This window comes from Lissotriton vulgaris, chromosome 7, assembly GCF_964263255.1.
Source record: "Lissotriton vulgaris chromosome 7, aLisVul1.2, whole genome shotgun sequence".
NCBI classification, from domain to species: domain Eukaryota; kingdom Metazoa; phylum Chordata; class Amphibia; order Caudata; family Salamandridae; genus Lissotriton; species Lissotriton vulgaris.
Window position 1 is genome coordinate 89,442,360 of NC_141695.1, and position 25,695 is coordinate 89,468,054.

Sequence of the window (25,695 nt, forward strand, 5' to 3'; positions counted from 1 at the left end):
TGCGCACTTGTGTGCACAGCTGAGGAGGTATGCATGAGGGAGGTGCGCCCTGTATCCAGGTGAGGGAGGTGAGAACCTGTGTGCGAGGGCATGCGTTCTGCGTGACGGACGTGCACCATACACAGCAGGTATAGGTGAGGGAGGTGCGCGCCTGTTTGCGCTGCGCAGGAGTGATAGGTGAGGGAGTTCTGCGCCAGTACGTGCCACGCATGAAGCTGTGTCCCGCATCCCTCTGCACCTGTGTGTGCTGCGCAGGAGTGATAGGTGAGGGAGGTGCGCGCCTGTGTGTGCGCAGCGCAGGAGGCCGTCTCCTGCATCCCTGTCTGGTTGTGTGCGTAGCGCAGGAGTGATAGGTGAGGGAGGTGCGCGCCGCGCAGGAGGCCGCCCCCCGCATTGCTCTCCACCTGTGTGTGGTGCGCAGGAGTGATAGGTGAGGGAGGTGCGCGCCTGTGTGTGCGCGCCGCGCAGGAGGCCGCCCCCCCCCCCCCCCCCCCCACCCCCCATCCCTCTCCACCTGTGCGCGCAGCTCAGGAGTGATACGTGAGGGAGGCCCACAGCTGTGTCTGCGCCGCGCAGGAGGCCGCCCCCCCCACTCCCCTCCATCCCTGAATAATTGATGGCGCAGAGGGGCGCCGGTGCCGCGGCTGTGTCTGCCACCAGCAGGAGGAGGCAGTGACCGAGGTAAGGCTGACATCCCCCGCCGCTGCCGCAGCAATTAGCGCGGTGCGGGGCCCGCGGGGCTCCCTCGGGGTGGGGCTCGGGCAGGGTGGCGGCTGGCACCCCGAGGGGCAAAGGGGCGCTGCCAGGGGACAGTGGCCGTGGACGGGATGGATGGAACGGGCAGGCGGGGCCTCTGGCGTGCGAAGGGTTTTGGTGCAGAGCCTGAGGGAGGGGGCGAGGGGGCGGGGAGGGGGCGGGGGTGCTGCGGACCGAGGGGGGTCTGGAGCAGGAAGGGGCCGGGAGGAGGCAGCCAAGCTAAAGGTGCGTGGGGGGGTCACTGCTCAACAGGGCGCAAGGGCAGAGCGTGGGCAAGGATCGAGATGGGGCAGAGAGAGGGCAGGGAGGGGGCAGGAGTGCAGGAGTGAGGGGGCGAGTGGCAAAGACGGGGGGTGGGGGGGATTGGGGTGGGGGGTGTAGAATGGAGACGGGACCCCGGGGTGGCATTCACAGGGGGGGGGCGCTAAGCAGAGATAATGCGACAAACGGGGGTCGGGCTCAAGATAATAGGGGGAAGGGGTGCGGGAAAGGGGGGGCTAGTGTGGAAGAGGCCCTTGCGTTTATATGTGTTCATTCATTCACTCATTGGTGATCTAGGCGATGCCATGTCAGGTGCCACCCAAGGTCAACTTTTTGTCACCCGCATCGCCAGGGTTTCCATTACGGGTGTCCCCTGGCGCACCGCCCGCCCGAGGCCGGACTGGAGCGAGGAGACGGGGCTAGTTCGAATGAGGGAGGTACGGTGGAGGATGGAAAAGAAGGAAGGATCGTGAGTGAGAAAGGAGTGCGATGGGGCAGCCAGCGAGATCGGGGCAAAGGGGAGCGAAGCATTGGGGGATTGGAGGAGAGAGGCAGTGGGTGAAAAGAGTGGGGATTAGGGAGTAATCGGAAACAGAAGAAAGAGGGGGAGGGAGAAAGAGACACAGGGAGAGAGAGAGAATGTGAGAGAGGAAGAGAAAGAGAGATACAAGGAGAGAGAGGGAGAGAGAGGGAGGGTAGAGAGATAGAGAGACAGAGAGGAAGAGAAAGAGAGATACAGGGAGAGAGAGGGAGGGGAGAGAGATAGAGAAGAGAAAGAGAGATACAGGGAGAGAGAGGGAGGGGAGAGAGATAGAGAGACAGAGAGGAAGAGAAAGAGCGATACAGGGAGAGAGAGGGAGGGGAGAGAGATAGAGAGACAGAGAGGAAGAGAAAGAGAGATACAGGGAGAGAGAGAAAAAGAGAGAGAGAAGGAGAGGGAGAGAGAGGAAGAGAGAGTGAGCGAGAGAGGTAGAGGAGGGAGTGGAAGAGTGAGATACAAGGTAAGAGAACGGGAGAGAGAGAGTGACGGGGAAGAGAGAGAGGGAGAGAGAGAGAAGAGAGAGCGAGAGAGAGAAAGAGAGAGACAGAGACAGGGAGGAGAGAGAGGGAGAGAGACAGAGAGGAAGAACGAGAGAGAGGAAGAGAAAGAGAGAGATACAAGGAGAGAGAGAGGGAGAGAGAGGAAGAAAGAGAGTGATACAGGGAGAGAGACATGGCAGGAGAAAGAGTAGGAGAGACAGTGAGGGAGAGCTAGAAGGGTAGGCAATGAAAGAGAGGGGGTGGAGATAGAGGAAGAGAGAGAGATACAGAGATTGAGAGAGAGGGATGGAGAGACGGAGGAAGGGAGAGCCGGAGAGAAAAAGACAGATTGAGAGAGAGAATGAGGGAGACAGAAGGAGACAGATATTGAGAGAGGGAAAGACAGAGAGAGAGACTGGGGGAAACCCTGAGAGACAGAGGGAGACAGAAACGAAGGGGCTTATGTACAAGCCCCTTGCGCCGCCCCACATTACTTTTTCTCATGTTAAAAGTGACGCACGGTGGCGCAAGGGGCTTGTACATAAGCCCCTGAGAGAGTATGAGAGGGAAAGACAGGGAAGGGGGAGGGGAGGGCCTCGGACAACAACATGCAGACGCCCCTCCCCTCATATTTTTATTATTATTATTATTATTAGTAGTATTATTATTATTATTATTATTATTATTATTATTATTATTATTATCATTATTATTACCAATAATAACAGTATTCATAGTTCATGAGTGCAACAAAAATAATACCAATTTCTAATAATAAAAGGTGTCTTGAGCGCTCTGGCAAACACCGCGCCTCTGAAATCCACGTGTTTCGTGAGCACAAGATACAGTGAAAAAAATAATGAAGATGACTGCAAAGCAGAGCTTTAAAAGTCTCGACAGTGGAGCATCAAACTGCAGCCACTGCCCAGGCGTGCAGCTGGTGGAGAGTGTGAGGTATCAGGAGAGACGCAGAGTCCCTGAGGTGCAGCACCCTGCAGCCAGAGTATCAGGAGAGACACAGAGTCCTAGATGTGCAGCACCCTGCAGCCAGAGTATCAGGAGAGACACAGAGTCCCTGAGGTGCAGCACTCTGCAGGCAGAGTATCAGGAGAGAGACAGAGTCCCAGTGTGCAGCACTCTGCAGGCAGAGTATCAGGAGAGAGACAGAGTCCCTGAGGTGCAGCACTCTGCAGGCAGAGTATCAGGAGAGAGACAGAGTCCCAGTGTGCAGCACTCTGCAGGCAGAGTATCAGGAGAGAGACAGAGTCCCTGAGGTGCAGCACTCTGCAGGCAGAGTATCAGGAGAGAGACAGAGTCCCAGTGTGCAGCACTCTGCAGGCAGAGTATCAGGAGAGAGACAGAGTCCCAGTGTGCAGCACTCTGCAGGCAGAGTATCAGGAGAGAGACAGAGTCCTAGATGTGCAGCGCTCTGTAGCCAGAGTATCAGGAGAGACACAGAGTCCCAGAGTGCAGCACTCTGTAACCAGAGTATCAGGAGAGAGACAGAGTCCCTGAGGTGCAGCACTCTGCAGCCAGAGTATCAGGAGAGACACAGAGTCCCTGAGGTGCAGCACTCTGCAGGCAGAGTATCAGGAGAGAGACAGAGTCCCAGTGTGCAGCACTCTGCAGGCAGAGTATCAGGAGAGAGACAGAGTCCCAGTGTGCAGCACTCTGCAGGCAGAGTATCAGGAGAGAGACAGAGTCCCTGAGGTGCAGCACTCTGCAGGCAGAGTATCAGGAGAGAGACAGAGTCCCAGTGTGCAGCACTCTGCAGGCAGAGTATCAGGAGAGAGACAGAGTCCCAGTGTGCAGCACTCTGCAGGCAGAGTATCAGGAGAGAGACAGAGTCCCTGAGGTGCAGCACTCTGCAGGCAGAGTATCAGGAGAGAGACAGAGTCCCAGTGTGCAGCACTCTGCAGGCAGAGTATCAGGAGAGAGACAGAGTCCCTGAGGTGCAGCACTCTGCAGGCAGAGTATCAGGAGAGAGACAGAGTCCCAGTGTGCAGCACTCTGCAGGCAGAGTATCAGGAGAGAGACAGAGTCCCAGTGTGCAGCACTCTGCAGGCAGAGTATCAGGAGAGAGACAGAGTCCTAGATGTGCAGCGCTCTGTAGCCAGAGTATCAGGAGAGACACAGAGTCCCAGAGTGCAGCACTCTGTAACCAGAGTATCAGGAGAGAGACAGAGTCCCTGAGGTGCAGCACTCTGCAGCCAGAGTATCAGGAGAGACACAGAGTCCCAGTGTGCAGCACTCTGCAGCCAGAGTATCAGGAGAGACACAGAGTCCCAGTGTGCAGCACTCTGCAGGCAGAGTATCAGGAGAGAGACAGAGTCCCAGTGTGCAGCACTCTGCAGGCAGAGTATCAGGAGAGAGACAGAGTCCTAGATGTGCAGCACTCTGCAGCCAGAGTATCAGGAGAGAGACAGAGTCTCAGTGTGCAGCACTCTGCAGGCAGAGTATCAGGAGAGACACAGAGTCCCTGAGGTGCAGCACTCTGCAGCCAGAGTATCAGGAGAGAGACAGAGTCCCAGTGTGCAGCACTCTGCAGCCAGAGTATCAGGAGAGAGACAGAGTCCCAGTGTGCAGCACTCTGCAGCCAGAGTATCAGGAGAGAGACAGAGTCCTAGATGTGCAGCACTCTGTAGCCAGAGTATCAGGAGAGACACAGAGTCCCAGAGTGCAGCACTCTGTAACCAGAGTATCAGGAGAGAGACAGAGTCCCTGAGGTGCAGCACTCTGCAGCCAGAGTATCAGGAGAGACACAGAGTCCCAGTGTGCAGCACTCTGCAGCCAGAGTATCAGGAGAGACACAGAGTCCCAGTGTGCAGCACTCTGCAGCCAGAGTATCAGGAGAGACACAGAGTCCCAGAGGTGCAGCACTCTGCAGCCAGAGTATCAGGAGAGAGACAGAGTCCCAGTGTGCAGCACTCTGCAGCCAGAGTATCAGGAGAGACACAGAGTCCCAGTGTGCAGCACTCTGCAGCCAGAGTATCAGGAGAGACACAGAGTCCCAGTGTGCAGCACTCTGCAGCCAGAGTATCAGGAGAGACACAGAGTCCCAGAGGTGCAGCACTCTGCAGCCAGAGTATCAGGAGAGAGACAGAGTCCCAGTGTGCAGCACTCTGCAGCCAGAGTATCAGGAGATACAGAGTCCCTGAGGTGCAGCACTCTGCAGCCAGAGTATCAGGAGAGACACAGAGTCCCAGAGGTGCAGCACTCTGCAGCCAGAGTATCAGGAGAGACACAGAGTCCCAGAGGTGCAGCACTCTGCAGCCAGAGTATCAGGAGAGAGACAGAGTCCCAGTGTGCAGCACTCTGCAGCCAGAGTATCAGGAGAGAGACAGAGTCCCAGTGTGCAGCACTCTGCAGCCAGAGTATCAGGAGAGACACAGAGTCCCAGTGTGCAGCACTCTGCAGCCAGAGTATCAGGAGAGACACAGAGTCCCAGAGTGCAGCACTCTGCAGCCAGAGTATCAGGAGAGACACAGAGTCCCAGTGTGCAGCACTCTGCAGCCAGAGTATCAGGAGATACAGAGTCCCTGAGGTGCAGCACTCTGCAGCCAGAGTATCAGGAGAGAGACAGAGTCCCAGTGTGCAGCACTCTGCAGCCAGAGTATCAGGAGATACAGAGTCCCTGAGGTGCAGCACTCTGCAGCCAGAGTAGCAGGAGAGACACAGAGTCCCAGGGTGCAGCACTCGGCAGCCAGAGTATCAGGAGAGACACAGAGTCCCAGAGTGCAGCACTCTGCAGCCAGAGTATCAGGAGAGACAGTCCTAGAGGTGCAGCACTCTGCAGCCAGAGTATCAGGAGAGACACAGAGTCCTAGATGTGCAGCGCTCTGTGGCCAGAGTATCAGGAGAGACACAGAGTCCTAGATGTGCAGCGCTCTGTAGCCAAAGTATCAGGAGAGACACAGAGTCCCAGAGATGCAGCACTCTGTAGCCAGAGTATCAGGAGAGACACAGAGTCCTAGATGTGCAGCGCTCTGCAGCCAGAGTATCAGGAGAGACACAGAGTCCCAGAGTGCAGCGCTCTGTAGCCAGAGTATCAGGAGAGACACAGAGTCCTAGAGGTGCAGCGCTCTGTAGCCAGAGTATCAGGAGAGACACAGAGTCCTAGATGTGCAGCGCTCTGCAGCCAGAGTATCAGGAGAGACACAGAGTCCCAGAGGTGCAGCACTCTGTAGCCAGAGTATCAGGAGAGACACAGAGTCCCAGAGTGCAGCACTCTGCAGCCAGAGTATCAGGAGAGACACAGAGTCCCAGTGTGCAGCACTCTGCAGCCAGAGTATCAGGAGAGACACAGAGTCCCAGAGTGCAGCACTCTGCAGCCAGAGTATCAGGAGAGACACAGAGTCCCAGAGTGCAGCACTCTGCAGCCAGAGTATCAGGAGAGACACAGAGTCCCAGAGTGCAGCACTCTGCAGCCAGAGTATCAGGAGAGACACAGAGTCCCAGAGGTGCAGCGCTCTGCAGCCAGAGTGTCAGGAGAGACACAGAGTCCCAGAGTGCAGCACTCTGCAGCCAGAGTATCAGGAGAGACACAGAGTCCCAGAGTGCAGCACTCTGCAGCCAGAGTATCAGGAGAGACACAGAGTCCCAGAGGTGCAGCGCTCTGCAGCCAGAGTGTCAGGAGAGACACAGAGTCCCAGAGTGCAGCACTCTGCAGCCAGAGTATCAGGAGAGACACAGAGTCCCAGAGTGCAGCACTCTGCAGCCAGAGTATCAGGAGAGACACAGAGTCCCAGAGTGCAGCACTCTGCAGCCAGAGTACCAGGAGAGACAGTCCTAGAGGTGCAGCACTCTGCAGCCAGAGTACCAGGAGAGACAGTCCTAGAGGTGCAGCACTCGGCAGCCAGAGTAGCAGGAGAGACACAGAGTCCTAGATGTGCAGCACTCTGTAGCCAAAGTATCAGGAGAGACACAGAGTCCCAGAGATGCAGCACTCTGCAGCCAGAGTATCAGGAGAGACACAGAGCCCCAGAGGTGCAGCACTCTGTAGCCAGAGTATCAGGAGAGACACAGAGTCGTAGATGTGCAGCGCTCTGCAGCCAGAGTAGCAGGAGAGACACAGAGTCCTAGATGTGCAGCGCTCTGTAGCCAAAGTATCAGGAGAGACACAGAGTCCCAGAGATGCAGCACTCTGTAGCCAGAGTATCAGGAGAGACACAGAGTCCTAGATGTGCAGCGCTCTGTAGCCAGAGTATCAGGAGAGACACAGAGTCCTAGATGTGCAGCGCTCTGTAGCCAGAGTATCAGGAGAGACACAGAGTCCCAGAGGTGCAGCACTCTGTGGCCAGAGTATCAGGAGAGACACAGAGTCCCAGAGGTGCAGCGCTCTGTAGCCAGAGTATCAGGAGAGACACAGAGTCCTAGATGTGCAGCGCTCTGTAGCCAGAGTATCAGGACAGACACAGAGTCCCAGAGTGCAACACTCTGCAGCCAGAGTATCAGGAGAGACACAGAGTCCCAGAGTGCAGCACTCTGCAGCCAGAGTATCAGGAGAGACACAGAGTCCTAGAGGTGCAGCGCTCTGTAGCCAGAGTATCAGGACAGACACAGAGTCCCAGAGTGCAACACTCTGCAGCCAGAGTACCAGGAGAGACAGTCCTAGAGGTGCAGCACTCTGCAGCCAGAGTAGCAGGAGAGACACAGAGTCCTAGATGTGCAGCGCTCTGTAGCCAAAGTATCAGGAGAGACACAGAGTCCCAGAGATGCAGCACTCTGCAGCCAGAGTATCAGGAGAGACACAGAGCCCCAGAGGTGCAGCACTCTGTAGCCAGAGTATCAGGAGAGACACAGAGTCATAGATGTGCAGCGCTCTGCAGCCAGAGTAGCAGGAGAGACACAGAGTCCTAGATGTGCAGTGCTCTGTAGCCAAAGTATCAGGAGAGACACAGAGTCCCAGAGATGCAGCACTCTGTAGCCAGAGTATCAGGAGAGACACAGAGTCCTAGATGTGCAGCGCTCTGTAGCCAGAGTATCAGGAGAGACACAGAGTCCTAGATGTGCAGCGCTCTGTAGCCAGAGTATCAGGAGAGACACAGAGTCCTAGATGTGCAGCGCTCTGCAGCCAGAGTATCAGGAGAGACACAGAGTCCCAGAGGTGCAGCACTCGGCAGCCAGAGTATCAGGAGAGACACAGAGTCCCAGAGTGCAGCACTCTGCAGCCAGAGTATCAGGAGAGACACAGAGTCCCAGAGTGCAGCACTCTGCAGCCAGAGTATCAGGAGAGACACAGAGTCCCAGAGTGCAGCACTCTGCAGCCAGAGTATCAGGAGAGACACAGAGTCCCAGAGGTGCAGCGCTCTGTAGCCAGAGTATCAGGAGAGACACAGAGTCCTAGATGTGCAGCGCTCTGTAGCCAGAGTATCAGGAGAGACACAGAGTCCCAGAGGTGCAGCACTCTGCACCCATAGTATCAGGAGAGACACAGAGTTTGCGCACTCTGTAGGCAGAGTATCAGGAGAGACACAGAGTCCCAGAGTGCAACACTCTGTAGCCAGAGTATCAGGAGAGACACAGAGTCCTAGATGTGCAGCGCTCTGTAGCCACAGTATCAGGAGAGACACAGAGTCCCAGAGGTGCAGCGCTCTGCAGCCAGAGTATCAGGAGAGACACAGAGTCCCAGAGTGCAGCACTCTGCAGCCAGAGTATCAGGAGAGACACAGAGTCCCAGAGGTGCAGCGCTCTGCAGCCAGAGTAACAGGAGAGACACAGAGTCCCAGAGTGCAACACTCTGCAGCCAGAGTACCAGGAGAGACAGTCCTAGAGGTGCAGCACTCTGCAGCCAGAGTAGCAGGAGAGACACAGAGTCCTAGATGTGCAGCGCTCTGTAGCCAAAGTATCAGGAGAGACACAGAGTCCCAGAGATGCAGCACTCTGTAGCCAGAGTATCAGGAGAGACACAGAGTCCTAGATGTGCAGCGCTCTGTAGCCAGAGTATCAGGAGAGACACAGAGTCCTAGATGTGCAGCGCTCTGTAGCCAGAGTACCAGGAGAGACACAGAGTCCTAGATGTGCAGCGCTCTGTAGCCAAAGTATCAGGAGAGACACAGAGTCCCAGAGATGCAGCACTCTGTAGCCAGAGTATCAGGAGAGACACAGAGTCCTAGATGTGCAGCGCTCTGTAGCCAGAGTATCAGGAGAGACACAGAGTCCTAGATGTGCAGCGCTCTGTAGCCAGAGTATCAGGAGAGACACAGAGTCCCAGAGTGCAACACTCTGTAGCCAGAGTATCAGGAGAGACACAGAGTCCTAGATGTGCAGCGCTCTGTAGCCACAGTATCAGGAGAGACACAGAGTCCCAGAGGTGCAGCGCTCTGCAGCCAGAGTATCAGGAGAGACACAGAGTCCCAGAGTGCAGCACTCTGCAGCCAGAGTATCAGGAGAGACACAGAGTCCCAGAGGTGCAGCGCTCTGCAGCCAGAGTAACAGGAGAGACACAGAGTCCCAGAGTGCAACACTCTGCAGCCAGAGTACCAGGAGAGACAGTCCTAGAGGTGCAGCACTCTGCAGCCAGAGTAGCAGGAGAGACACAGAGTCCTAGATGTGCAGCGCTCTGTAGCCAAAGTATCAGGAGAGACACAGAGTCCCAGAGATGCAGCACTCTGTAGCCAGAGTATCAGGAGAGACACAGAGTCCTAGATGTGCAGCGCTCTGTAGCCAGAGTATCAGGAGAGACACAGAGTCCTAGATGTGCAGCGCTCTGTAGCCAGAGTACCAGGAGAGACACAGAGTCCTAGATGTGCAGCGCTCTGTAGCCAAAGTATCAGGAGAGACACAGAGTCCCAGAGATGCAGCACTCTGTAGCCAGAGTATCAGGAGAGACACAGAGTCCTAGATGTGCAGCGCTCTGTAGCCAGAGTATCAGGAGAGACACAGAGTCCTAGATGTGCAGCGCTCTGTAGCCAAAGTATCAGGAGAGACACAGAGTCCCAGAGATGCAGCACTCTGTAGCCAGAGTATCAGGAGAGACACAGAGTCCTAGATGTGCAGCGCTCTGTAGCCAGAGTATCAGGAGAGACACAGAGTCCTAGATGTGCAGCGCTCTGTCTCTGTAGCCAGAGTATCAGGAGAGACACAGAGTCCCAGAGGTGCAGCACTCTGTGGCCAGAGTATCAGGAGAGACACAGAGTCCCAGAGGTGCAGCGCTCTGTAGCCAGAGTATCAGGAGAGACACAGAGTCCTAGATGTGCAGCGCTCTGTAGCCAGAGTATCAGGAGAGACACAGAGTCCCAGAGGTGCAGCACTCTGCACCCATAGTATCAGGAGAGACACAGAGTTTGCGCACTCTGTAGGCAGAGTATCAGGAGAGACACAGAGTCCCAGAGTGCAACACTCTGTAGCCAGAGTATCAGGAGAGACACAGAGTCCTAGATGTGCAGCGCTCTGTAGCCACAGTATCAGGAGAGACACAGAGTCCCAGAGGTGCAGCACTCTGTAGCCAGAGTATCAGGAGAGACACAGAGTCCTAGATGTGCAGCGCTCTGTAGCCAGAGTATCAGGAGAGACACAGAGTCCCAGAGGTGCAGCACTCTGTGGCCAGAGTATCAGGAGAGACTCAGAGTCCCAGAGGTGCAGCGCTCTGTAGCCAGAGTATCAGGAGAGACACAGAGTCCTAGATGTGCAGCGCTCTGTAGCCAGAGTATCAGGAGAGACACAGAGTCCCAGAGGTGCAGCACTCTGCACCCATAGTATCAGGAGAGACACAGAGTTTGCGCACTCTGTAGGCAGAGTATCAGGAGAGACACAGAGTCCCAGAGTGCAACACTCTGTAGCCAGAGTATCAGGAGAGACACAGAGTCCTAGATGTGCAGCGCTTTGTAGCCACAGTATCAGGAGAGACACAGAGTCCCAGAGGTGCAGCACTCTGCACCCATAGTATCAGGAGAGACACAGAGTTTGCGCACTCTGTAGGCAGAGTATCAGGAGAGACACAGAGTCCCAGAGTGCAACACTCTGCAGCCAGAGTACCAGGAGAGACAGTCCTAGAGGTGCAGCACTCTGCAGCCAGAGTAGCAGGAGAGACACAGAGTCCCAGAGGTGCAGCACTCTGCAGGCGGGGTACCAGGAGAGACACAGAGTCCTAGAGGTGCAGCACTCTGCAGCCAGAGTATCAGGAGAAACACAGAGTCCTAGATGTGCAGCGCTCTGTAGCCAGAGTATCAGGACAGACACAGAGTCCCAGAGTGCAACACTCTGCAGCCAGAGTACCAGGAGAGACAGTCCTAGAGGTGCAGCACTCTGCAGCCAGAGTAGCAGGAGAGACACAGAGTCCTAGATGTGCAGCGCTCTGTAGCCAAAGAATCAGGAGAGACACAGAGTCCCAGAGATGCAGCACTCTGTAGCCAGAGTATCAGGAGAGACACAGAGTCCTAGATGTGCAGCGCTCTGTAGCCAGAGTATCAGGAGAGACACAGAGTCCTAGATGTGCAGCGCTCTGTAGCCAGAGTATCAGGAGAGACACAGAGTCCCAGAGGTGCAGCACTCTGTGGCCAGAGTATCAGGAGAGACACAGAGTCCCAGAGGTGCAGCGCTCTGTAGCCAGAGTATCAGGAGAGACACAGAGTCCTAGATGTGCAGCGCTCTGTAGCCAGAGTATCAGGAGAGACACAGAGTCCCAGAGGTGCAGTACTCTGCACCCATAGTATCAGGAGAGACACAGAGTTTGCGCACTCTGTAGGCAGAGTATCAGGAGAGACACAGAGTCCCAGAGTGCAACACTCTGCAGCCAGAGTACCAGGAGAGACAGTCCTAGAGGTGCAGCACTCTGCAGCCAGAGTAGCAGGAGAGACACAGAGTCCTAGATGTGCAGCGCTCTGTAGCCAAAGTATCAGGAGAGACACAGAGTCCCAGAGATGCAGCACTCTGTAGCCAGAGTATCAGGAGAGACACAGAGTCCTAGATGTGCAGCGCTCTGTAGCCAGAGTATCAGGAGAGACACAGAGTCCTAGATGTGCAGCGCTCTGTAGCCAGAGTATCAGGAGAGACACAGAGTCCCAGAGGTGCAGCACTCTGTGGCCAGAGTATCAGGAGAGACACAGAGTCCTAGATGTGCAGCGCTCTGTAGCCAGAGTATCAGGAGAGACACAGAGTCCCTGAGGTGCAGCACTCGGCAGCCAGAGTAGCAGGAGAGAAAGAGTCCTAGAGGAATAGCACTCTGCAGGAAGAGTACCAGAAGAGACACAGAGTCCCAGTGTGCAGCACTCTGCAGTCAGAGTACCAGAAGAGACACAGAGTCCCAGAGGTGCAGCACTCTGCACCCATAGTATCAGGAGAGACACAGAGTTTGCGCACTCTGTAGGCAGAGTATCAGGAGAGACACAGAGTCCCAGAGTGCAACACTCTGTAGCCAGAGTATCAGGAGAGACACAGAGTCCTAGATGTGCAGCGCTCTGTAGCCACAGTATCAGGAGAGACACAGAGTCCCAGAGGTGCAGCACTCTGTAGCCAGAGTATCAGGAGAGACACAGAGTCCTAGATGTGCAGCGCTCTGTAGCCAGAGTATCAGGAGAGACACAGAGTCCCAGAGGTGCAGCACTCTGCAGCCAGAGTATCAGGAGAGACACAGAGTCCCAGAGGTGCAGCACTCTGTAGCCAGAGTATCAGGAGAGACACAGAGTCCTAGATGTGCAGCGCTCTGTAGCCAGAGTATCAGGAGAGACACAGAGTCCCAGAGGTGCAGCACTCTGCACCCATAGTATCAGGAGAGACACAGAGTTTGCGCACTCTGTAGGCAGAGTATCAGGAGAGACACAGAGTCCCAGAGTGCAACACTCTGTAGCCAGAGTATCAGGAGAGACACAGAGTCCTAGATGTGCAGCGCTCTGTAGCCACAGTATCAGGAGAGACACAGAGTCCCAGAGGTGCAGCACTCTGTAGCCAGAGTATCAGGAGAGACACAGAGTCCTAGATGTGCAGCGCTCTGTAGCCAGAGTATCAGGAGAGACACAGAGTCCTAGATGTGCAGCGCTCTGTAGCCAGAGTATCAGGAGAGACACAGAGTCCCAGAGGTGCAGCACTCTGCACCCATAGTATCAGGAGAGACACAGAGTTTGCGCACTCTGTAGGCAGAGTATCAGGAGAGACACAGAGTCCCAGAGTGCAACACTCTGTAGCCAGAGTATCAGGAGAGACACAGAGTCCTAGATGTGCAGCGCTCTGTAGCCACAGTATCAGGAGAGACACAGAGTCCCAGAGGTGCAGCACTCTGTAGCCAGAGTATCAGGAGAGACACAGAGTCCTAGATGTGCAGCGCTCTGTAGCCAGAGTATCAGGAGAGACACAGAGTCCTAGATGTGCAGCGCTCTGTAGCCAGAGTATCAGGAGAGACACAGAGTCCCAGAGGTGCAGCACTCTGCACCCATAGTATCAGGAGAGACACAGAGTTTGCGCACTCTGTAGGCAGAGTATCAGGAGAGACACAGAGTCCCAGAGTGCAACACTCTGTAGCCAGAGTATCAGGAGAGACACAGAGTCCTAGATGTGCAGCGCTCTGTAGCCAAAGTATCAGGAGAGACACAGAGTCCCAGAGGTGCAGCACCCCGCAGCCAGAGTATTAGGAGAGACACAGAGTCCCAGAGGTGCAGCACTCTGTAGCCAGAGTATCAGGAGAGACACAGAGTCCTAGATGTGCAGCACCCCGCAGCCAGAGTACCAGGAGAGACACAGAGTCCTAAATGTGCAGCGCTCTGTAGCCAGAGTATCAGGAGAGACACAGAGTCCCAGAGGTGCAGCGCTCTGTGGCCAGAGTATCAGGAGAGACACAGAGTCCCAGAGGTGCAGCGCTCTGTGGCCAGAGTATCAGGAGAGACACAGAGTCCCAGAGGTGCAGCACTCTGCAGCCAGAGTATCAGGAGAGACGCAGAGTCCCAGAGATGCAGCACTCTGCAGCCAGAGTATCAGGAGAGACACAGAGTCCCAGAGTGCAGCACTCTGCAGCCAGAGTATCAGGAGAGACACAGAGTCCTAGATGTGCAGCGCTCTGCAGCCAGAGTATCAGGAGAGACACAGAGTCCCAGAGGTGCAGCACTCTGTAGCCAGAGTATCAGGAGAGACACAGAGTCCTAGATGTGCAGCACCCCGCAGCCAGAGTACCAGGAGAGACACAGAGTCCTAAATGTGCAGCGCTCTGTAGCCAGAGTATCAGGAGAGACACAGAGTCCCAGAGGTGCAGCGCTCTGTGGCCAGAGTATCAGGAGAGACACAGAGTCCCAGAGGTGCAGCGCTCTGCAGCCAGAGTATCAGGAGAGACACAGAGTCCCAGAGGTGCAGCACTCTGTAGCCAGAGTATCAGGAGAGACACAGAGTCCCAGAGGTGCAGCACTCTGTAGCCAGAGTATCAGGAGAGACACAGAGTCCTAGATGTGCAGCACCCCGCAGCCAGAGTACCAGGAGAGACACAGAGTCCTAAATGTGCAGCGCTCTGTAGCCAGAGTATCAGGAGAGACACAGAGTCCCAGAGGTGCAGCGCTCTGTGGCCAGAGTATCAGGAGAGACACAGAGTCCCAGAGGTGCAGCGCTCTGCAGCCAGAGTATCAGGAGAGACACAGAGTCCCAGAGGTGCAGCGCTCTGCAGCCAGAGTATCAGGAGAGACACAGAGTCCCAGAGGTGCAGCACTCTGCAGCCAGAGTATCAGGAGAGACACAGAGTCCCAGAGGTGCAGCACTCTGTAGCCAGAGTATCAGGAGAGACACAGAGTCCTAGATGTGCAGCACCCCGCAGCCAGAGTACCAGGAGAGACACAGAGTCCTAAATGTGCAGCGCTCTGTAGCCAGAGTATCAGGAGAGACACAGAGTCCCAGAGGTGCAGCGCTCTGTGGCCAGAGTATCAGGAGAGACACAGAGTCCCAGAGGTGCAGCGCTCTGTGGCCAGAGTATCAGGAGAGACACAGAGTCCTAGATGTGCAGCACCCCGCAGCCAGAGTACCAGGAGAGACACAGAGTCCTAGATGTGCAGCACCCCGCAGCCAGAGTATTAGGAGAGACACAGAGTCCCAGAGGTGCAGCACTTTGCAGCCAGACTGGCAGGAGAGAAACAGAGTTCCAGAGGTGCAGCGTTCTGCCACCAGAGTGTCACAGGGATAGGCTTGTCCAATGCATTGCTGGAGTTGCGTCATGCTTGTAACACAACTGCCGCAATACGAGTTTAGCTTGAGAGATACGTCAGGATTCCAGACGTATCTGTCATTAGTTGCGACATGGAGCATCATACAGTGAATACAGCGCATTCATGGTATCTCAAGAAGGGTGTAGTGAAAAGTGTGCAGCCCTGTCTTATTGATGGTCTGCATTCCTGCCCCGTAGTTTTGGTTCAGGGCAGCGCAGCCAAGTTCCTTGCAGAGCTGTCCAGCACCAAAACCCTCTGAAATGAGGCCCCAAGTGTTTGCACCATTTTTAAGACCAGCTGTTTTCCGGTCTTACAAAACTGCCTGCAACTGAAGTTAGAGGCAATTTTTTTGTTTTTTCACTATAGAAGGAACTCCTTCTAAATATCGCGAAGTGGGGTTAGCAGCAGTTTTTGAACGGGAGCGCCTACCTTGCATCTCATTTTTGTTAAGTCCTGCTAACAGAAGTGGCGATCTTATAAATTCACGGTTTGCAAGAAATACGCTCTTTCTAATAGATGGTGTGCATTCCTGCCCTGTATATTTGGCGCACGGCAGAGCAGCAACATTCCTTGCACCTCTGTCCAGCACCAAAACCTTTTGAAATGTGGCCCCAAGTGTTTGCACCATTTTTAAGTCCAACTATTTTCTGGTCTTACAAAACTGCCTCCAACTGGAGTTAGAGGCAGTTTTCTCAGTTTTGCACCATAAAAGGAATTCCTTGTAAATATTGCAAAGTGGGGTTAACAACAGTTTTTGCACCGGAGCACCTACCTTGCATCTCATTTTTGTTAAGTCCCGCTTACAGAAATGGCTATTTAAAAAATGTGTGTTTTGCCAGAAAAGTACCGCTATCTGCAGTTAGCTGCAACTTGTAAACAGGGTGATAAAAAAAGCTGTTACGTCCTTGTACCTATGCCCCACAGAGTCCTAGAGGTGTAGCACTTTGCAAGTAGAATACCAGGGTAGAATGTGAGTACCAGAGGTGCAGCACTCTGCAGCCAGAGTATCAGGAGACAGACAGAGTCCAAGGGGGTAACACTGCTGGCAGAGTATCAGGAGACACACCGAATCCTAGAAGTGCAGCGCTCTGCAGTTGGAGTATAAGGAGAAACACAGATTTCAAGAAGTGCAGCACTCTGCAGCCAGAGTATTCAGAGAGACACACAGGTGCAGTACTTTGCAGCCAAAGTTTCAGGAGAGACAGCGAGTCCCAGAGGTGCCGCACTATGCCATCAGACTATCAACAGAGACACAGAGCACCGGAGCTGCAACACTCTACAGCCAGAGCATTAGTAGAGACACAGACTCCCAGAGATGCAGCACTCTGCAGCCTGAGTATCAGGAGAGACACATAATCCAAAAGTGCAGCACTCTGCAGCCAGAGTACCAAAAGAGACATAGAGTCCTAGAGGTGCAGCGCTCTGCAGCCAGAGTAACAGGAGAGACCATTTGTAGTAGTTGGAGCATGGCCTGAGTGCTGTGAACCCACCACGTGTTGTAGTTGGAGCGTGGCCTGACTGCTCTGAATACCACAAAAGATGTGGCACTCTGCACTCCTGTAAACTTGTTAAAGTAAACCTAATGTGAAATTTAATACTATTAATAGCGTGGTGCTCTCGCTCAAACTGACTAGCTCACGCCAGTGCACAACATGAAAACCAAAGAGATTCATGAATTTGAATTTGAATTTAAAATTATTTATAAAGCGCACGTTCGCCAGCGGCTTCATGGCGCTACAACTTACAGAAAACAAGGCAGAGGGGCAAATGTAAATTAAAAAAGTTCAAGCTATGAATCTTATGGACAATTTGTTTTGAAATATATGGTTTGAAGTATAAAAGAGAAAAAATATATATACACAAAGGAAGGAATTGTGTTTCTACAGGGCATCCTACGGGAGCTTGTGAATAGTGCTTCGCTCTCAAACTGACTGCTCTGAACCCACCACGTGTAGTAGTTGGAACGTGCGTCTGACTGCTCTGAACCCACCACGTGTAGTAGTTGGAGCATGGCTTGACTGCTCTGAACCCACCACGTGTAGTAGTTGGAGCGTGGCCTGACTGCTCTGAACCCACCACGTGTAGTAGTTGGAGCGTGGCCTGACTGCTGTGAACCCACCACGTGTAGTTGTTGGAGCGTGCGCCTGACTGCTCTGAACCCACCACGTGTAGTAGTTGGAGCGTGGCCTGACTGCTCTGAACCCACCACGTGTAGTAGTTGGAGCGTGCGCCTGACTGCTCTGAACCCACCACGTGTAGTAGTTGGAGCGTGGCCTGACTGCTGTGAACCCACCACGTGTAGTAGTTGGAGCGTGGCCTGACTGCTCTGAACCTACCATGTGTAGTAGTTGGAGCGTGGCCTGACTGCTCTGAATGCACCACATGTAGTAGTTGGAGCGTGCACCTGACTGCTCTGATCCTATCACGTGTAGTAGTTGGAGCATGGCCTGACTGCTCTGAACCCACCATGTGTAGAAGCTGGAGCGTGCGCCTGACTGCTCTGAACCTGCCATGTGTAGTAGCTGGAGCGTGCGCCTCACTGCTCTGAACCCACCACATGTAGGAGTTGGAGCGTGGCTTGACTGCTCTGAATCTATCATGTTTAGTAGTTGGAGCATGTGCTTGACTGCTCTGAATCCTTCACGTGTAGTAGTTGGAGCGTGCGCCTGACTGCTCTGAACCCACCACATGTTGTAGTTGAAGCATGGCCTGACTGCTCTGAACCTATCATATGTAGTAGTTGATGCATGGCCTGACTGCTCTGAACCCACCACGTGTAGTAGTTGGAGCGTGGCCTGACTGATCTGAACCCACCACTTGTTGTAGTTGGAGCGTGGCCTGACTGCTCTGAACTCACCACGTGTTGTAGTTGGAGCGTGGCCTGACTGCTCTGAACTCACCACGTGTAGTAGTTGGAGCGTGCGCCTGACTGCTCTGAACCCACCACGTGTAGTAGTTGGAGCGTGGCCTGACTGCTCTGAACCCACCATGTGTTGTAGTTGGAGCGTGGCCTGACTGCTCTGAACCCACCACGTGTAGTAGTTGGAGCATGGCCTGACTGCTGTGAACCCACCACGTGTAGTAGTTGGAGCGTGCGCCTGACTGCTCTGAACCCACCACGTGTAGTAGTTGGAGCGTGGCCTGGCTGCTGTGAACCCACCACGTGTAGTAGTTGGAGCGTGGCCTGACTGCTCTGAACCCACCACATGTTGTAGTTGGAGCGTGGCCTGACTGCTCTGAACCCACCACGTGTTGTAGTTGGAGCGTGGCCTGACTGCTCTGAACCTACCATGTGTAGTAGTTGGAGCGTGGCCTGACTGCTCTGAACGCACCACATGTAGTAGTTGGAGCGTGCACCTGACTGCTCTGATCCTATCACGTGTAGTAGTTGGAGCGTGGCCTGACTGCTCTGAACCCACCATGTGTCGAAGTTAGAGCGTGCACCTGACTGCTCTGAACCTGCCATGTGTAGTAGCTGGAGCGTGCGCCTCACTGCTCTGAACCCACCACATGTAGGAGTTGGAGCATGGCTTGACTGCTCTGAATCTATCATGTTTAGTAGTTGGAGCATGTGCTTGACTGTTCTGAATTCTCCACGTGAAGTAGTTGGAGCGTGCGCCTGACTGCTCTGAACCCACCGCGTCTTGTAGTTGGAGCGTGACCTGACTGCTCTTAACCCACCACGTATAGTAGTTGGAGCATGCGCCTGACTGCTCTGAACCCACCACATGCTGTAGTTGGAGCGTGGCCTGACTGCTCTGAACCTATCATATGTAGTAGTTGGTGCATGGCCTGACTGCTCTGACCCCACCACGTGTAGTAGTTGGAGCATGGCTTGACTGCTCTGAACCCACCACATGTTGTAGTTGGAGCGTGGCCTGACTGCTCTGAACCCACCACGTGTTGTAGTTGGAGCGTGGCCTGACTGCTCTGAACCCACCAGGTGTAGTATTTGGAGCGTGGCCTGACTGCTCTGAACCCACCACGTGTTGTAGTTGGAGTGTGGCCTGACTGCTCTGAACCCACCACGTGTAGTAGTTGGAGCGTGGCCTGACTGCTCTGAACCCACCACGTGTTGTAGTTGGAGCGTGGCCTGACTGCTCTGAACCCACCACGTGTTGTAGTTGGAACGTGGTCTGACTGCTCTGAACCCACCACGTGTAGTAGTTGGAGCGTGCGCCTGACTGCTCTGAACCCACCACGTGTAGTAGTTGGAGTGTGGCATGACTGCTCTGAACCCACCACGTGTTGTAGTTGGAGCGTGGCCTGACTGCTCTGAACCCACCACGTGTAGTAGTTGGAGCGTGCGCCTGACTGCTCTGAACCCACCACGTGTAGTAGTTGGAGCGTGGCCTGACTGCTCTGAACCCACCACGTATTGTAGTTGGAGCGTGGACTGACTGCTCTGAACCCATCACGTGTTGTAGTTGGAGCGTGGCCTGACTGCTCTGAACCCACCACGTGTAGTAGTTGGAGCGTGCGCCTGACTGCTCTGAACCCACCACGTGTAGTAGTTGGAGAGTGCGCCTGACTGCTCTGAACCCACCACGTGTAGTAGTTGGAGCGTGGCCTGACTGCTCTGAACCCACCACGTGTTGTAGTTGGAGCGTGGACTGACTGCTCTGAACCCACCACGTGTTGTAGTTGGTGCGTGGCCTGACTGCTCTGAACCCACCACGTGTTGTAGTTGGTGCGTGGCCTGACTGCTCTGAACCCACCACGTGTTGTAGTTGGAGCGTGGCCAGACTGCTCTGAACCCACCATGTGTAGTAGTTGTGGTGTGCGCCTGCCTGCTCTGAACCCACCACGTGTTGTAGTTGGAGCGTGGCCTGACTGCTCTGAACCCACCACGTGTTGTAGTTGGAGCGTGGCCTGACTGCTCTGAACCCACCACATGTAGTAGTTGGAGCGTGCACCTGACTGCTCTGAACCCACCACGTGTTGTAGTTGGAGCGTGCGCCTGACTGCTCTGAACCCACCACGTGTTGTAGTTGGAGCGTGCGCCTGACTGCTCTGAACCCACCACGTATTGTAGTTGGAGCGTGCACCTGACTGCTCTGAACCCACCATGTGTTGTAGTTAGAGCGTGCACCTGAGTGCTCTGAACCCACCACGTGTAGTAGTTGGAGCGTGGCCTGACTGCTCTGAACCCACCACGTGTTGTAGTTGGAGCGTGGCCTGACTGCTCTGAACCCACCATGTGTTGTAGTTAGATCGTGCACCTGACTGCTCTGAACCCACCACATGTAGTAGTTGGAGCGTGGCCTGACTGCTCTGAACCCACCACATGTAGTAGTTGGAGCGTGCACCTGACTGCTCTGAACCCACCATGTGTTGTAGTTAGATCGTGCACCTGACTGCTCTGAACCCACCACATGTAGTAGTTGGAGCGTGCACCTGACTGCTCTGAACCCACCATGTGTTGTAGTTAGATCGTGCACCTGACTGCTCTGAACCCACCACATGTAGTAGTTGGAGCGTGGCCTGACTGCTCTGAACCCACCACATGTAGTAGTTGGAGCGTGCGCCTGACTGCTCTGAACCCACCACATGTAGTAGTTGGAGCGTGCGCCTGACTGCTCTGAACCCACCACGTGTAGTAGTTGGAGCGTGGCCTGACTGCTCTGAACCCACCACGTGTAGTAGTTGGAGCGTGGCCTGACTGCTCTGAACCCACCACGTGTAGTAGTTGGAGCGTGCACCTGACTGCTCTGAACCCACCATGTGTTGTAGTTAGATCGTGCACCTGACTGCTCTGAACCCACCACATGTAGTAGTTGGAGCGTGCACCTGACTGCTCTGAACCCACCATGTGTTGTAGTTAGATCGTGCACCTGACTGCTCTGAACCCACCACATGTAGTAGTTGGAGCGTGGCCTGACTGCTCTGAACCCACCACATGTAGTAGTTGGAGCGTGCGCCTGACTGCTCTGAACCCACCACATGTAGTAGTTGGAGCGTGCGCCTGACTGCTCTGAACCCACCACGTGTAGTAGTTGGAGCGTGGCCTGACTGCTCTGAACCCACCACGTGAAGTAGTTGGAGCGTGGCCTGACTGCTCTGAACCCACCACGTGTAGTAGTTGGAGCGTGCACCTGACTGCTCTGAACCCACCGCGTGTAGAGTTGGAGCGTTGCCTGACTGCTCTGAACCCACCGCGTGTAGAGTTGGAGCGTGGCCTGACTGCTCTGAACCCACCACGTGTAGTAGTTGGAGCACGCACCGGACTGCTCTGATCCGATCATGTGTTGTAGTTGGAGCGTGGCCTGACTGCTCTGAACCCACCACATGTAGTAGTTGGAGCGTGCGTCTGACTGCTCTGAACCCACCACGTGTAGTAGTTGGAGCGTGGCCTGACTGCTCTGAACCCACCACGTGTAGTAGTCGGAGCGTGCACCTGACTGCTCTGAACCCACCGCGTGTAGAGTTGGAGCGTTGCCTGACTGCTCTGAACCCACCGCGTGTAGAGTTGGAGCGTTGCCTGACTGCTCTGAACCCACCGCGTGTAGTAGTTGGAGCATGGCCTGACTGCTCTGAACCCACCATGTGTAGTAGTTGGAGCGTGGCCTGACTGCTCTGAACCCACCACATGTAGTAGTTGGAGCGTGCGTCTGACTGCTCTGAACCCACCACGTGTAGTAGTTGGAGCGTGGCCTGACTGCTCTGAACCCACCACGTGTAGTAGTTGGAGCGTGCACCTGACTGCTCTGAACCCACCGCGTGTAGAGTTGGAGCGTTGCCTGACTGCTCTGAACCCACCGCGTGTAGAGTTGGAGCGTTGCCTGACTGCTCTGAACGCACCGCGTGTAGTAGTTGGAGCATGGCCTGACTGCTCTGAACCCACCATGTGTAGTAGTTGGAGCACGCACCGGACTGCTCTGATCCGATCATGTGTAGTAGTTGCACTGTGCTCCTGACTTCTCTGAAACTACATTTAGGATCAATGAGACAATGATGAACATTGCACTAAAAGTGACAAAATGTTGAGTTATTGATCAGTTTCTTGTGTCACTCTTGCGCTGCTGATGCTGCTGTCAATCATGTGGCTTCTCGCTGCCAGGGGGAAACTCTGTAGGCAAACATGATGAGAAGATAAGAAATGGCTATATGGAGAGGAAAACATGGTTTTAATAACAAGATTGCAACAAATATATTGACTATTGCATGGTCACCTTATCGCTGAATGCCCCGCCCCCAGGGTGAATGACTACGTATAAGGGGTTTTGTACGATTGTTTTTTTTTAGTCTCATAAATAATAATTTGATCTTATAGAGTTATGTAATTAAAGTATTTTGTAAATTGTGTATGAATTTTCTTCTAAGATGGACTGAAGTACATAGGTTTACAAATTGATTGATAAGTGTATGGATAAAAGTGTTTCCTTGTTCCTTTTCTCCTACCAGGAAATGTATTTATTAATTTGAATAAAACTATCAATGGTGGTATCAACTTAATTGTGTAAAGTATTAAAAAGCTTAAATGGCTGACCCAAATGTTTAAAAGTCTGAGGGCCTCATGCATCAACGAAAATACCGGTCGCAAAGGGGCAGATTCACAGAATCTGCCCCTTTGCGACCAGTATTTTTGCATTTGGGATGCATCATCCCAAATGCACAAATCGCAATTTTAGTAATCGCTACATTTGCAATTACTTAAATTGTGATTACATTCAAAGAATCGCAAATTGCGATTTCTTAAATGCAATGCATTATAAAAAAAGTGCGATTTCGCAAATAAGAATTGTGAATTACCATCAATTACATGTTGATGGTCATTTGCGAAAACTTTGAAAAATGCACTAAAGTGCATTATTCAAAGTTCCATGTTACACACACACATGCCCTTGGGGCATGTGTGTGCGCAACATGTGGTAAAATAGACATGTCAGGGGTGCAACAGGGCGTCCTTTTGGCACCATTGCACCCTTGAAATTTGAGAGTACCTATTGGGTACTCACAAATTGCGCATGCAATTCCCATTCATTCCTATGGGCCTCAAGGCCCATAGGAATGAATAGGAAGCCATTCCTTAATTGCGAGTCGCAATTTGCGAGTCTCAATTAACGAATGTGTAGGAATCACAATTTCTTTTGCAATTCCTACATGCAGAGGCAATAGTGATTCTATATTTGCGACTCATTAGTAATCGCAATTAAGGAATCACAATTGCGTATTTTGATTCATGTGCACCTAAATTGTATACCTTAACCATCCTGGGCCCGATTCACAAAGGGACTTACAACTCATAAAGTTACGCGCACTGCAGTGCGAAGGTTCCAAAGCAGCAACTTTACGAGTCATAAGTCCCTTTGTGAATCGGACCCACTGGTTTCCTGTATTGATCACATAATGAATTGTTACAACAAAATGTACCTGTAGCTGACTCTACGCTGAGCACATCAATCATAAAAGTCCCTTGTTGAGTAAAGTCCTGTGCTAGCCCACCACGGGACTTGCTGCAATTCGGTCCCACTGGAAATCCAGAGACGAAATTCAATGCAAGAGTGGAGGCAGCACCAGAGATGTAGTCACAAACTGGTCACTTTATTTGAAAAGACTTCTTTATTTATTTATGTATTTTATTTATAATAAATTGTTCACAGTGAACACAAGCAGGTGCCTAGTTGAGCTCATGAGATCCTAGGATCTGGCTTTCAGTTTGTAACAAAAATATCATCAGCTGATTCTCAGAATCAAGTCTCACCTGGCAATCCACAGTCTGCTATGAAGATTCAGGATAGACACGTTGTGTGGTCAGCATTAGCATGAGCAAGAAAACATGGCCGAAGCAGGTTATAGTTATACTCACGGGGTCTGATACATCCAAAGTGTTTCATAGGCCTCTTGACACCTTACAGCAGGTGGAGGTATGGGGGGAGTTGAGAAGAGAAGATATTGGGGCCAAGGGGGGTTGGCCAGCAGCAGCAGAAGCAAGCTTTGGGGTCATGCATGCACTCAGATGTGTGTCCACTCAAGGCGGGAAACAACACTTACAACGCAACTTTTACAACGCACTACCTTTACAATGAAACTTTTACAACGCAACATCCATTATAACGCATGCCATTACAACGCAACTATTACAACGCATGTCACTACAACGCATACCTTTACAACGCAGTCATTACAATGCATACTATTACAACGCATACTACACTATCAAACACTTACCCTATTCTTGCACCCCCAGGAGTTAGAATAGTAATTTTTACCCCTACACTATCCAATACTTACCCTACTGTTGCACCCCCTGGAATAAAATAGTAATTTTTACCCCTACACTATCCAACACTTACCCTATTCTTGCACCCCCTGGAGTTAGAATAGTAATTTTAACCCCTACACTTTCCAACGCTTACCCTACTGTTGCACCCCCTGGAGTTAGAATAGTAATTTTTACCCCTACACTATTCAATACTTACCATACGTGCAATGTAATGGTATGCGTTATAAATGTAGTATGCGTTGTAGTGGAATGCGTTGTAAAGGTAGTTTCAAAGATTTCGTTGTAAAGGCATGCGTTGTAATGGAATGCGTTGTAATGGATGTTGCGGTGTAAAAAATGCGTTGTAAAAGTATGCGTTGTAACGACATACATCCACTCAAGGCTCTTGACCGCTTCCACCTGTGGCTCGTCCGTTGAATGTCTCATTCACTAAACTCCATCTCTGGCGGGAGGACATTGTGGGCCTGATTCACAAAGGACATCCACACTTGTTACGGAGGCCCCACAGTCATGGTGTTGGCCACCGCAGTCCATACTAATTGTAGAATAGAGATCCCTTCACAAGTGCGGGCCCCCGCCATGACTGGGGCCTTCTGGAACTAGTGCAGAGGCCCTCTGTGAATCTGGCTCCTTATGTTGGCGTTACGTTCACTTCACTAGATTGAGAGAGGGAAGAGTGGAGGGGAGTGGACACTGCTACTTGCACTGCTGGCCATGGTAGCTGCTGAGCAGCACTGCTACTGCTTATGAAAGATGTTCATGCTGAGGACTGCAGAATATTCAGCAATGTGTTGGCCCCACTTCAGTGCCACAAACAGTGTTTCTGCCTTCATGGCTCACCCATTACATGTATTCAAGCTAACAGCAGAATGACATCACTCACACTTCTTGACCCCACAGATACCCAATGGCCGTGCTGTGGGACGTGGTCCTGTTGGCCAAATAGTCAAAGGCTGAAGGTGGCTGATCCGCTGCACCATTCTGTATGTTAACCTGTGGGCTGAGCCTTAACACGACTGAAATACGAACAGAGCAATGGTTGACAGACCTTACTCCAAGCCCCTCTATGCATGTATGCATGTACATTGATATATACCAATGTATGTATGTATCATTATTACTCATAATGTATTTACTTGAAGATTTTTATATAGCATGAACAAGACCACATAAGGGTAACAGAGCGCTTTACATCTTGGCAGTTCAACGGGCACACCCCGTGGTAATAGTAACACAATCGGAAAAGAAAACAAACATAAAAGATCATGAAAATCAAAACAGAACTAAAGGGAACAAAAGAAAATGCATCTTAAGGTGATT

At 52.8% G+C, this 25,695-nt stretch overlaps 1 protein-coding gene across 3 annotated transcripts in view; it reads left to right on the plus strand.

Moving 5' to 3' along the window:
- Positions 1-555: 555 nt before the first annotated feature.
- Positions 556-25,695, plus strand: part of LOC147700862 (rap1 GTPase-activating protein 1-like) — a 332,204-nt gene continuing 307,064 nt past the window's right edge. For all 3 annotated transcript variants that reach the window (XR_015297415.1, XM_086929761.1, XM_086929762.1), the window contains exon 1: positions 556-681. The gene's annotated coding sequence lies outside the window, so the exon portion shown is untranslated. The remainder of the gene's footprint in view (positions 682-25,695) is intronic.